The sequence below is a fragment of the Bicyclus anynana genome, chromosome 22, assembly GCF_947172395.1.
Source record: "Bicyclus anynana chromosome 22, ilBicAnyn1.1, whole genome shotgun sequence".
Classification (NCBI taxonomy): Eukaryota; Metazoa; Arthropoda; class Insecta; order Lepidoptera; family Nymphalidae; genus Bicyclus; species Bicyclus anynana.
In genome coordinates, this window is record NC_069104.1 from 2,576,744 (window position 1) to 2,591,186 (window position 14,443).

Consider the following 14,443-nt stretch of genomic DNA (forward strand, 5'->3'; position numbering starts at 1 on the left):
GGTATCTTGTGAAGTCATTACGAAACAGTCATCACTATCATTATCATCATTATAAAAATACCCATATTCGGCTCACTGCTAAGCTCCTCTCAGAGGGGTTAGGCCAAATAGTCCACCACGCTGGCCCAATGCGGATTGGCAGACTTCACACACGCAGATATAATTAAGTAAATTCTCAGGTATGCAGGTTTCCTCACGATAGTTTTCCTTTACCGTTTGAGACACGTAATATTTAATTATGAAACAGTATTGGAGAATTTCCCATTTTGTACAAATTGTACCTATAATGCTTTTCATATGCCTTGCGAATTTAATGCCCAAGTACCTACGCTATGAGTTAGGCATATCTAACCTTTAATAATTTATTTATTTATTTATTATTTGGACCACCAACAAAATTATATGTATACAGAATTAAAAAACTTAATAAATAGGGTATAGAAACACATATAACTTTACTTAAAGGTAGTCACATCATGCATAAAGTGTAGGTCGTACTAACAATTAATAATTCGTATTATTCTATCATTTCACACTCCTTAACGTCTACTTACTACAAGACTTAATCTATCATCCTATCGAATAACACATCTTAGTCGAATATAAAATAAGAACAACGAGAAAAAATATTTATGAAATAGAATTCCATATATATTTCCCATTGTTTCGAATCTGAACGCTCCTTTATTACGATCAAGTCAGTATTTCAATGTGGGAATGAATTATGAACGTCTTCATAATTCCTGTTGTATTTTTGCGCGTATCTCATCCATTATTTAAGCGCACGGAGGCTTTAATGTTAGATTTACAGTTTCCGCTTGCCAACGAGTTGTGATCGAGTGTTTGTCATCTTTCGAGTTATCGTAGTTTATTTTTTGCACCTGTTCGATTTGATTTTGAAAATATTTTTATTCAACCGTGTTTTTGGTTTTAAGTTCTTATCAGAGGGCTTCTTAAAGATCTAAGGTTCCTGTACGATGTCAACTTTTTTTTGGATACAGTTTACAGTACAGCGAACTGACGTCAGGAGTTGACTGACGAACGACGTGATGATGTAAGGAGAATGTAACGCTTATGACGTCACAACCTATCCCTCTCCTTTATCTGTCTCATATATACTGTCCCATTTATAATACTATGTATGTGTGTAAATATGTCTTTTGTGGTTAGAGTATATGTATACGAAGTATCTGTATATTATAATATGTTCTGGTTGTGTGTTTGTGTGTGTGTGTGAGTGCGTGTGTGTTTGTGTTCCTGAAAGTATCGTCATTTATATTTTATAAGTTTATTTAAATTTTAATTCAATTGATACTTACAGTAAGTATTAGTTGAATATTATTTTCAAGTTTTTATAAAAAACCAAATTCTAGCAAACAAAGAAAATTTATTATTTGTTATATCGTCGTCATCAACCCATATACGGCTCACTGCTGAGCTCGAGTCTCCTCTCAGAATGAGAGGGGTAAAGCCAATAGTCCACCACGCTGGCCCCATGGGGATTGGCAGACTGCACACACGCAGAGAATTAAGGTAATTCTCTGGTATGCAGTTTTCCTCACGATGTTTTCCTTCACCGATTGAGACACGTGATATTTAATTTCTTAAAATGCACACAACTGAAAAGTTGGAGGTGCATGCCACGGGCCGGATTCGAACCCACACCCTCCGGAATCGGAGGCAGAGGTCATGTCCACTGGGCTATCACGGCTCTTATTTGTTATATACTTAACATGAATACAACGGTAGGTTATTGTACCTACTCGTAGCATTTGATACAATTTCACCTATATTTAAAAGATCTAACATTTCGAATATAAATTGTGTTCAAATCTCTGTTCCGCTGACTGAGACACATAGATAATATATTGTATTGTGCCAAAAACAAACAACATAATCTCAACCACAGAGCAAACCAGTCTGTTTCAAATGACGTTCGTTTTTCTCACATCCGTTCTGTATTCAAATTTGACAATGACAAATCCCCCGGTCATTTCCGTTGCGGTTCGGATGTTCATATCATTTATATTCATTCGAGTTTCGTTCTTTATACGAGTGATAAGTCAGCGAAAAGATGTCAGTTGGGGTTAAAATTAAAAATGGCGGGGATTGACGAGTTTTGTTTTAAGTAAGTTACGGTAATTTGACAGCACAAAGAGCTATACTTTTCTTATCTCACCCGGGAAAGCCCTCCTGCATGGTTGTTTTCGACTCCAAGAAGCGTTTTGAAACACATAGTGCATTATGCACATGGTCACTATGGGTCTCATAAGTTAGTGCACTCAGCGGGCGATAGAGTGATCTATGTTCGGTGAGTGATCGAATCAGCAAATGAGGAGATCCGTAGATGAACCAAAGTGTCCGACGTACTTGTGGCTCAATGTTCAATTGGCTTTTTGTGTGCAATAAAGAATTTTTTCTTCATATGAACAAGAAGTATTTCTTCTTCTTCTTCTTCTCAACTCTGCACCGGAATGCGCAGTGTTGGTCGACACCCCTAGATGCTCGATGACATCATACATGAGACCATGTTGTTTGGCAGGCCGTACAAGAAGCTTTGTCCAGGCTGATAATGCGGATGATGACTAGGTTTGTATATTGATTTTATGAGACCTTCTGCGTAATAGGTTTAATATTAACTAATTAATAAATAAAAAAAAGATTGTCAGGGTGTTCCCAAAATTATTGTAAAATTAAAAAAAATCAAAAATATTTTAACAAAGATTTTTATAAATTAGTTTGAACGCCTATGCAAATCTAACAATTTCACGCATCGACGAAGTTATTAGTTAATATTAATTTATTTTTAGTATGGAGTGCTTTTGAGCAATCCACAAAAATGACCCTTAAAATCCCTGTAGCTCGGAAAGTAATAATCGCAGATACCCTATTACTTCTACAAAACTACTATTAGCAGATTCATAATTTAGGTACCTATACAATTGAAAAACTGTCATCAACCCTATTATGAGGATGATGATAATGATAATGCAAATGACTTAAAGCCGTGATAGCCCAGTGGATATGACCTCTGCCTCCGTTTTGGGAGGGTGTGGGTTCGAATCCGGTCTAGGACAGGCACCTACAACTTTTCACTTATGTGCATTTTAAGAAATTAAATATCACGTGTCTCAAACGGTGAAGGAAAACATCGTGAGGAAACCTGCATACCACAGAATTTTCTTAATTTTCTGTGTGTGTGAAGTCTGCCAATCCACATTGGGCCAGCGTGGTGGACTATTGGCCTAGCCCCTCTCATTCTGAGAGGAGACTCGAGCTCAGCAGTGAGCCGAATATGGGTTGATGATGATGATGATGACATGACTTAACAACTACATACTTCAGGATGAAGAGCGTAGGCATATTGCGTAGCGTAACGTAGCGTAGCGTAATGCACACTCAGATTTCGTAACACAGAATGTAGAGTTGATTTCTCCTTTCGCCCAACTTACACTCACTTGAAAACTAATAGCCGTATGAAACGAGAATATTCCAATATGGAAAAAAAATCGCTAGAAATGGAAAAGGAAAAACAGGAAAGCCTACAAGAGCCCGCATTAACGTGCTAAGCGACCCGTCACAGAATCACCCTTCGCGATCCAAACGCCCGTATGGAAATGTTATCGCGAATTTATTGTTATAACTCCTCCAGCTAAGTGATATTCGAGATTTCCTTCCAAATATGCTGCAAACATTTTCCTTATTTTATGTAAAACCCGACCATATAACATAGACACCCGTCTAAGAATCCGCTCATACAGAATCTTTGGAAACTGCAAATTTGTTAGAAGCGGTAACAGTTCAATTTATATTGGACGGCCGCTTACAGTTTCACAATGGTTTATTTAGAATTTGTACTGATTGCTCCGCTCGGCGCCATTTTCAAATTGAAGGTAATATTGTGCTAAATGAAAACTGATTGCATAAAGCTTGCAGCCTTATTGATTTCTGAAAATGGATCTTAAATTGATCACAGTTGAGTTGGTTTTACGAATTCATGCTTTTTAGGAAGTAAATGATAGACAAAAATAAGTGAGTGAAATATAAGAGACTGGTTAATGCAGCAGAAGTAAGGAGTAATGATGATTTATGATATACTCGTAAGATAAAAGAAATATCTAATGCGACTCGAAGAAATATGAACATTGCTTTAAATAACTGTCAGTTATAAAAATTAGTTAATTTGCTTTAGATATCTGTTAATAACTATCAATATCATGAATTGTATATTATAGTATTGTATGATTTTTTTTTAAATATACTTATGTTTCAGATGATTAAGAGCAAAAATATGTCCGAATAAAAAGAATTAAACAATCTCAACAATTCTTACATCTTACAGCAGTATGACTAAAAAACTATGTTAAGCATATACACAAAATTTACAACATAAAACTTCAAACATATGATAATGTAAATACACAAAAGATAAATGAAAACAATCAGTAAACATTTCAAACACAATATAAACATTTCCAACTGCATGCATTTGCCGACTTAAGCATCCATTCTAGTATCAATCGAGCCTCAAGTCGAAAACAGAAAATGGTATTCGAGGGTATTTGTGAACAAATTGCAAATAAAACGTTGGTCGTCCCATCAAAAAGGTTTGCGCTATAAATTAAAGGTAATATACATGTTAATGGCATAAGAAAATCTACGTCTTCCCCTTTGCCCCTGCTGACGCTACGTGGATTCAAATAGTAAAAACTATGGAGGAGGCATTTACAAGAAAGCATTAAAATTGACGACTCTTAATATTAAATTTAAAATAAGCTTAAATCAATCAATACTTAGCTTCTTAGCGTTGTCTTTGATAATAGTAATAATTATTGCCTAAATTCTAAAACGTCTCATAACATACCATCTTGTAATTAAAAGTTCAATTCGACAGTTTAAGTTTTTCAGTTTCATTTTTAAAATATTAAATCTGAAAGATGTACGAGATGGTTTTGCTAAAAATCCATTTATTTTTCTTTTCTCCAATATCCATTTGTTTTGTTCTGTTTATTTCCTAAATCATTTCTGTATCTATTGTACAAGCCAGTTATTTTTAATTACATTTTAAATCTTTTACTCTATCATGTATCTCACTCGTATCCCAGACCTCATATGAATATGTGCGTACCTGTTACAAGAATTGACTGTTAATATTAGTATCACCAGACCAAGTAATATACTAGGCATATCTGTTATACATTAAGTTGTAGGGGTCGAAAAATAGGTGAAAAAACATTGTATGCATGTATGTTCTTATAATTCGATGGGTTCTTCTTCTTCTTCTTTTTGATGACTCTGCAGGTCTTTAAGAGATCCCTGTATCTCTTGAGATCTATTGTGATCATAGGTCCTTAAAGGTCTTCGTGGACGAGAGTAGCATTATAATAATGTGGATAAATGTTGTTCATTTAAATGGTCGTATTTAAATGCCGCATCCATAAGTTTAGTAAACATTCTGAATTTTCCAAAACGTATCGCTCTTGTGCGGGCGGACCGGTGGAGTGAAACTAAAAGCATTGTAAATTTCATACAAATGCTGTCGCCGGTACATTTGGTGCCGTTCTCAAATCTCCACAAGATGTAGTGTTCCCTGAAGAAACATTTAAGTGCGGTGCTTATATGCAAGTAGATATTATGGAGGATGAGAAATATTATACAAAAAAAAATATAAAATGCATTTTTTTAAGTAACTTAAATTACCTGCTTCGAGAAACAAGCAAGTTTTAGACGGTTTAACTTTAACCTTTCTTGAACATTTGTGACAATTTTTTTCGTTTTTGTTACATTCAAGCTATTCATCATTATCAACCCATATTCGGCTCACTACTGAGCTCGAGTCACCTCTAAGAATAAGAGGGATTAGGCCAATAGTCCACCACGCTGGCCCAATGCGGATTGGCAGACTTCACATACGCAGAGAATGAAGAAAATTCTCTGGTATGCAGGTTTCCTCAAGCTGTTTTTCCTTCACCGTTTGAGACACGTGATATTTAATTTCAAGCTATTACAGGTATTATATTAAAGGTAGACACTATTTTTTTCATCAGCTGTTGAAAATTTTTCATCAAAGCATGAATTCGAAAAAATTAAAGGAGCTATACGTTGATCGGCAATGCAAGACAACTGAAAGTTGAAAGATGTTCACTATCATAATGACGTCTAAGTTTGAATTCATATAAAATAAATAAATAAATCTACACTAATATTATAAAGCTGAAGAGTTTTTTTGTTTGATTGAACGCGGTAATCGCAGGAACTACTGTTCCGATTTGAAAAATTTTTTCAGTGTTAGATAGCCCATTTATCGAGGAAGGCTATATATTATCTCCGTATTCCTACGGGAACGGGAACCACGCGGGTGAAACTGCACGGCGTCAGCTAGTTATTAATATTTAATATTTAATTTAATAAACTTCGCCAAGATACGCCTAGGTCTAAAAAACATCTTGTTATTATCATGTTTGTGTTTGAAGTAGGTTTTCAAACGAGTAATTTTACAAACAGTTTCCTACTAAACATAAACAGTTTATCTACCCCTCGTAAAGGGGTAAGAGCAATGAAAAGTTTATGCTAATAGCTCGCGATACGTTCAAAGTTTAAGACGACTGCGGTGAGAGCAGTTATTCTCTTTGACTATACGGTTAAGTGAGGTTCACTAATAAAGGCCTTTACTTTTGTAATTATTAAAATAAACAGAATAATACTTGCAAAGGAAAATTATTAATCTATACTGTAGAAAATACTCGTAGTAGTCTAAGACGGATATGACGTCGCTCGATCTTGTGTTGGCTCGTGCCGATAGTAGGTAGCGCGACTTGTTTCCGTAAAGAGTGGGGAGTTAGAGAGTGGTAGTGATCGGTTGGTGGGAACGGCTTGCGATATAAGGCGCTCGTCGTACGGTTGGCTCAGTATGCTCGAGCCGTCCACATTTGTTGTTGTGTAATTCATTATGGGTTACTTGGTACAGGCGGGGGGAGTGACTTGAGTGGAAAAGGGAAGTGTTTGTTAACTGTCAAAGGCTTAACCCTACACACAACGTTTACAAGTGCGTGACTCCACAAAAGTTTATTCTCTGCCATTCTAGGGTGTTATTTTAGTTACAATTTGGTTTGATTTGTTAATTAATGTTCCTCACAAATATTGTGAATCATAACCTTTGTTCGTTGGTTTGACATTGGTTTTTTTTTTATTTTTTGTAATCCACTGTTAAAGCCTTCTACTAAAATACTTATAATAAAACTGTAACAGGTCAAATTCTGTACATTGAAAATATTTTGAAAATTTTGTTGGGCAAAGACTGGTAATCTAAGGCCATAGTACTAGGTCATGGCTAGTTACCATGGCCTTAGCTTTGGCCATGGTAACTAGCCATGGCGAAAGCTAAGGCCAGCCAAACCTGGACCATTCAAAACAATCTAAATCAGCCGAACCGGGGATCGAACCTCCGTCTTGTAAATTCACTGCGCGTACCACTGCACCACGGAGGCCGTCAAAAAAGTATGTAATGCGTACTTGAAAATGACGTTGTGATGGACGCTGAGTTGTAAATTATCTCGACTAGAGTAAACTTAATATCGCATATTTGGAATTTGGGACTAATCCTCTCTAAATTGATATTAACGGCAATTCAAATTACCACGTAAACTCCCTCGAATTTGCATGTTTACCACACCGGCCATTATTCGATTTTGCCGCCCAAAGCTGCCTCTCCATCAGAGACAATATGAAGTATACGAATATATTTGATTGTTCGTGTCTACAATTTTTTAGCAGACTCAGAGGTGATTACAAAAAAAATGTCGAACAAAGGTTATGATTCACAACATTTGTCGGGACAAAAATCAAACTGTAACCAATATAAGTCCCTAGAATGGCAGAGAATGACCTTGAGTGAAGTTACGCACTTGTGAACGTTGTGTGTAGGGTTAAAGGTACCTTTGACTGTTAACAAACACTCCCCTTTTCCACACAAGTCACTCTCCCCGCCTATCCCAAGTAACCCATAATAATTACACAACAAGAGATCTGGATGGCTCGAACGCCACGAGCACACTGAGGTCGTGTCGAACTCGACTAAATAAGCAGTTTATGAAAAATTTTTTGAATGTTTGGAATGGAATTACTTAGAATACTGTAGAATTAGGTTTTAAAACCTACTTATGCAGCCGCGTTGCACAATCTCTCACAAGTTGCAGGATGTCACTGGATGCAGGCGCCTCAGGATCGTGGACTTTGGATGTCCTTACAAAAGGCATATATCCTGCGGTGGACATCCATTTGATATGATGACGATGAAATACTTAGAAACGGTGGTTTCCTAATACATTTATCTCACCGTCTGACGATGATGTGGACGCACCTTTAGGCCGTTTTAGGTGATAAATACATTGTCACTTAGCGCGATTAAAATCGATGAAACATCGGCGGACGCGCACGAATTTATTTTAATGTCCGCCGCGGCTATAAAGTCGGATTACTGACAATTCTGTCATAGCTTTTTATTAAGATCGTCCAATTTGCCGAAGCGAACGTTTTTGTCATATTGCATCATAACTTTATTAACATTGACGGTCAGTGTGTTGTTTTTTAGGACAATATATTAAAAACAAACATTCAAACCCGTGGTAACACCTATGGACGATGCCCAAAATTTTTCCGGTTGTGAGAATATTGTGGGTTGTTACAATTACAACCCATAACCTCTGAAGAATTAGACGGCATATTTTTAAAGAATATTTGCTATAATCTTTTAGTTATGCCCAAATTACCCTCAAATTTGTGGGAAAAGACTGTGTTACAAGTGGGTAGTGGGTACGATAATAATCCAGCGGGCGACAATAATCAATTTGACCCACGACCACTGAGATATTGAGGCTTCGAATTTTTTTTATTTTTTTTCTCAAGGAAAGCAGAAGATTAAAATTGAGTCATGAAGTTAAAATCCCGTGGACTTTAGCTTCTAAAATGTGTTAGTGTGATTTTAAGGCAAACCATTACCTCGTAGAACCAAAGAAGTGCTTAAAAAATTTAAAATGTGTTTTTGTCACTGATTTTATTTTTAGTGTGAAGTTGCGAGTTCGCCATTATCATAGTAAATCATTATTTTTATTTTCAGTATTCGAACCTGGGACTTCGTAATCCTAAGTCACATAAACTAACCACAGGGCCATCGAGACCACTTGTAAGGACGTAAATAAGGTTATCTAAGTACATATAACCCTCATATAACGCAATGTTAGTACTAATTGAATAGTAATCTAATTAGTGACATTACGGCCAGTGATCAGAGCAATTTAATCGGAATGCTGCGTGTCACTTCTTCCTAATTAGAGGTGACATCTGTTGACAGCGGCAAACCAAAACAGTTTACAGCAATGTATACCTGTATAGCTGTAAACTCGTACATGTATCAATAGGCTAGTCGACACTTTTTAAGGGTCTTAAATTGTTCATTATCGTCCTCATCATCATCATCATATCAGTCGATGGACGTCCACTGCAGGACATAGGCCTTTTGTAGGGACTTCCAAACATCACGATACTGAGCCATCTGCATCCAGCGAATCCCTGCGACTCGCTTGATGTCGTCCTGCTAGATTGAAAAAGAAACATTTTTTTCAAGACAATGAGCACTTGAAAATTAATATTTTTAAATTACGCTTTATAAGAAATCTTATATTTATTAATATCGATATAATTATATTTTGGACCCCTACGTGTCACCATCATTATCAACCCATATTCGCCTCACTGCTGAGTTCAAGTCTCTTGTGATTTTCTTAATGATAATAAGAACTTCTTATAGCGCAACTAAAGTCTCATAAACCGAAGTCATATGTTTCGGACTATGAGGCTGTAGTCTGGCTAAGAAAACCTTAAGCTACCCGCATATACAGTTCATCATCATCATCATCATCATCATCATCATCATCATCATCATCATCATCATCATCATCATTATCAGCCTATTTGAACAGCCCACTACATAGTCAGGCTTCCTTCCTTTAAGAAGAGGGGATATGACGGTTACACCCAATATGCTGTTTCAATAAGGGAGCCTGGAATTAGCTTTTTTATTTACAGGTTAAGTAATAATTCGTTGCGCTTTACTGTTGTTATCCAATAAAAATGTGAACACCACCAGAATAACAAAAGGCGGAATGGCAATCCACAAACCAAAAATGCCCAAAAATCCGTTGCTTATATTCTCATGTTCTTCCAACCATAATTAATCCAAGCTGAACCTCTATAAAAGTAGATTAACAGACGGCCACTCGGACAAATTGTGTATTAATATTTTATGTGTTCACACCGCGGCGGGTCATAAAACTGTCATCGTGGGAAGACAAAGTGCGGACTTCTTACGAGTGATTTAGGCGGGGATTATGGGCTATTGAGGCAGATGTAGTCGAGAGTTAGCGGGGAAATGGCCAGTGTTTTGTAACAGAGTGGTAACTATTGGTGGAAATATATAGCAAAAATATACTCAGAATACAGAAGAGAAAACATTGGGTGGGAAGGATCCAGTGTTTTGTAACAGAATGGTAACTATTGGTGGATTTAGTAAAAGTTTATATATTTACCACCATTTTTATATTTGAGGGCCTCCGTGGCGCAGTGATATGCGCGGTGGATTTTCACGGAGGTCCTGAGATCGATCCCCGGCTTGGCCGATTGAGGTTTTCTTAATTGGATCAGGTCTGGCTAGTTATCGCCCAACCAGCAAAGACGTACCGCCAAGCGACGAAAAGGGTGTTGATTTTCATCTTCCTCCTAACAAGAGGAGATTCCATTATAGATTTCATCATCAAAAAATATACATCTTAATTATATTGACCTAAATCCTCAATTTGATATTTTGCTAGTATATTCTTTATCTGTATTCTCTTCGCATGAGTGGTTATAATTAAGGTATAATGCTTTCCTATTGTACACATATTGAGTAACCCTAACAAATCTATCTACATCTAGTATATCTACAAAATAGAGAACTATTCACATTTATCAAACACAAATCGCCGGTCGCACGGTCGATCTGTCCATTTCGCCTCAGGTTACAGATCTAATTAAATGTCGCCATGCGCTATGTAGGCATTCACTATCTAATTCCTAATGAGCGTTCAACCCTCACGTGCGTATTGATTTGAGCTTATGTAGGAGCCCTATCTTACGCAGATTGTCGTCAATAACTATGTAATACATACGGTATGTAAATTATCTGCGCTTTAGTGCTAAACATTTCGAGAGTACTTCGGTCCTATAGAATCGTTTTATAATTTCTAAAATTTTATAAATTTATTTTCGATGACATAATTTTAACATTTTTTTTAATGTCTTTTACTCAATGACAAGTTAGTCCTTGACCGCCACTTCACATGAAGTTATGTGACGATGCAGTCAGTCTAAGATGAAATCGGGCTTATTAAATTTGGAAGAGGTAAATGTTTATTCTATCCTATGAAGGTTTCTACGCAACATCGTACCGGAACGCTTGGCAATACATCTTATCCGGTAGGGTGTAACTAGCCACGACCGATTTCCACTTTTAGAAAATATAAAACCTAACTACTGAAATTTCATTTTGTAAAGTGCGTCAATTGCGTCGTTGCGTTGTCAATTTCATTATGTATTTTTTTGCTAGAAATTAAAGTTAATTTAGTCAATTTATATTATTTTTGACTTTTCTAAACGTGCTTAGTCTTAGAAGTCTCACTCTTTCTCTTCTGGTTTTATTATTCCTGTCGTTGTCGTGTTAGGTAGGTATTGTAAGTACTCAGTTACAAACAATAATGCATAATTGTTGTGTAAAACAATTCTTCACTCATAAAATATTCATAATTTCACTCTTTTACAGCATATAACAATAAGCTTCCTTGGCACTTTTTAATTTTCTACCAATCATTTTTTTTTTATTCTTTACAAGTTAGCCCTTGACTACAATCACACCTGATGGTAAGCGATGATGCAGTCTAAGATGGAAGCGGGCTAACTTGTTAGGAGGAGGATGAAAATCCACACCCCTTTCGGTTTCTACACGACATCGTACCGGAACGCTAAATCGCTTGGCGGTACGTCTTTGTCGGTAGGGTGGTAACTAGCCACGGCTGAAGCCTCCCACCAGCCAGACCTGGTTAAGAAATCCTCAATCGGCCCAGCCGGGGATCGAACCCAGGACCTCCGTCTTGAAAATCCACCGCGCATACCACTGCGCCACGGAGGCCATCAAATCTAATCAAATAATATCATACAATGTAACGTTTATAGTTACACTTTACCATATCAAATGTCACAGTCTCATATACGGAAACCGCATTCTGTTCCTATACCCCATAATATACCAGTTCATTCCCCTTACAACTGGTTTAAACCGGATCTCACCCAGTTTATGTTGGTATCAGGCGTGCCTAACTTTACGCAGCGAGCTAAACGTTATTGAAGGCAATAAATTGAATGGCAGGGCTCAAGTTTGGATGGTTAGGTCAGTCTTGCCCGCAGCAAAGTGGACAATGCTTAGGCAGAATTGTGAAAGGCCGTCTTTGTTTCTCACAGACAGTCGAAAGCTGCTTTGTAATATAAATAATATTAATATTTATATAAAATTTGTCTGTTTGTGATATCCAAATAAATATTATACGTAACGAGTAAATACTCGTTACTAAAAATATTTTTTAACTTTTAAAAATTCAACTTCATTCTATCTCTGCTTTATCACTTAGTGTAAAAATATAAGCCTAATTAAAATAAATGCTATTTATAGAACGCTTAAAAATGTCGGTTTTCAAAATGTGTGTCTCGAAACTCAGAAAATAATTAAATTCATCATTCATTCAATGAACAAGAAAATGAGGTAATTTTGTGTATTGCGTAATGATAATTTTTAGAAAAATAAAAAAAGGCTAAGCTTGGTAACAACAACACATTTCATTGAAAATTATAAAAAAAGTTTTAACCGAAAGTTAACATAAGATATTTCTGCTATGTTAGGTTACTTGAAGATATTATATACTCTGATATATCTATATCTATATATCTATCTATATATTATATATCTATATAGATACTCTGACCTACTCGGAGATTTTAGTTACGGAGTGGGATTATAACTTGACGGTAATATCTACATATTTTTTACACGGTAAACATAATATTATATTTGTAGGAAAAATGTACCTAACTCATTATTTAGTTTTAATATTTGTAATAACAGACAACCGCGAACAAAATCACGTGCAACCGCTAGTATCAACATTATATAACATTAAATAGATTATGGCGCTGGGAGCTTAAGGAATGTCTCTTTGTGTTTTGTCCAGGATTTGATTAAAACGTGGTCACAATTATTATGAGGTGGACTTTGTGTTCCAAATTTGGCATCGTTTTTGGGAAATTCTCGTCTCGTACGAATAAAACGGCTTTGTTTGTGAGGACAGAACGCGAAAATTGGATTTCTAATTTGAACTGTACCTCAGCGAACTGTGTTAGTACTGGTTCACACTATTGTTGTTTTGTTTTATAGCTGGTAAGCCGAAGAGGGGGGAGTTTTGTACTTTCTTAAATGCTTTAGATAAGAATAAGTAAGGGAGAAACCTCTCTTGTTGTAGAATTCCTACACCAAATATGAGCCCTCAATATTAGTGGGTATGCTTCATCATCGATAATAGCCTTAGACCAATTATTGTATAGGACCTGCCTCGCTAGACGTTACTTTTATGTGAAAGTATTTGATCAATGATCTAATGCCTATAATATCAATGTTTCATAGTTGTGATCGTGTTAAAGCTCCGTAAAACCTTTATGTGTAGTTTATTGGTGTTAAAAACTGGCAGAATCCTCTAGTTTAGTATGAGATATAATACCAAATCTAAGTTCGTTTTCCTGAGGAAATGACAGACAATTTTGTTCGTGAATTTGGGTACGATACTGGTCCTCCTATCATTGGTCTGAGTTAATAGCCGATGGACGTCCACTGCTGGATATGTGCCTCTGGTATATACAACACCACGGTCTCAAGCCGCCAGCATCCAGCGGTTCCATGCAAAATGCTTAAGTATGTCCTCGGTCCATCTAGTCGACTAATGCTAGCCACAAACGGTCAATTATTCTCACGTTTCTGTAGCGTAGCACCCACGACTTTAACTAATCGTGTGTTGGTCACTGCGTACATGACGGCTCGACTTGAGCTGCGTGGGTGCTGCCGTTTTTACTGCAGAAACTTGAGAATAATTGACCGTCAATGGTATATAACACTATACTTTCCGATTGAAAAAAAAAACTTCAGAAATACTCAACCCACGCATCAGATTACGGTAAGGTGGATTAACAGCTAAAAAGTGTGCATTTCGAAAATCTGATTTGAGCACCTTTATTTGTACAGAATAATGTGTAAATGCCCTTATTGCACCTACAGAACTATTTCAGACTGAATGTGTCGTAGAGCGGAAGG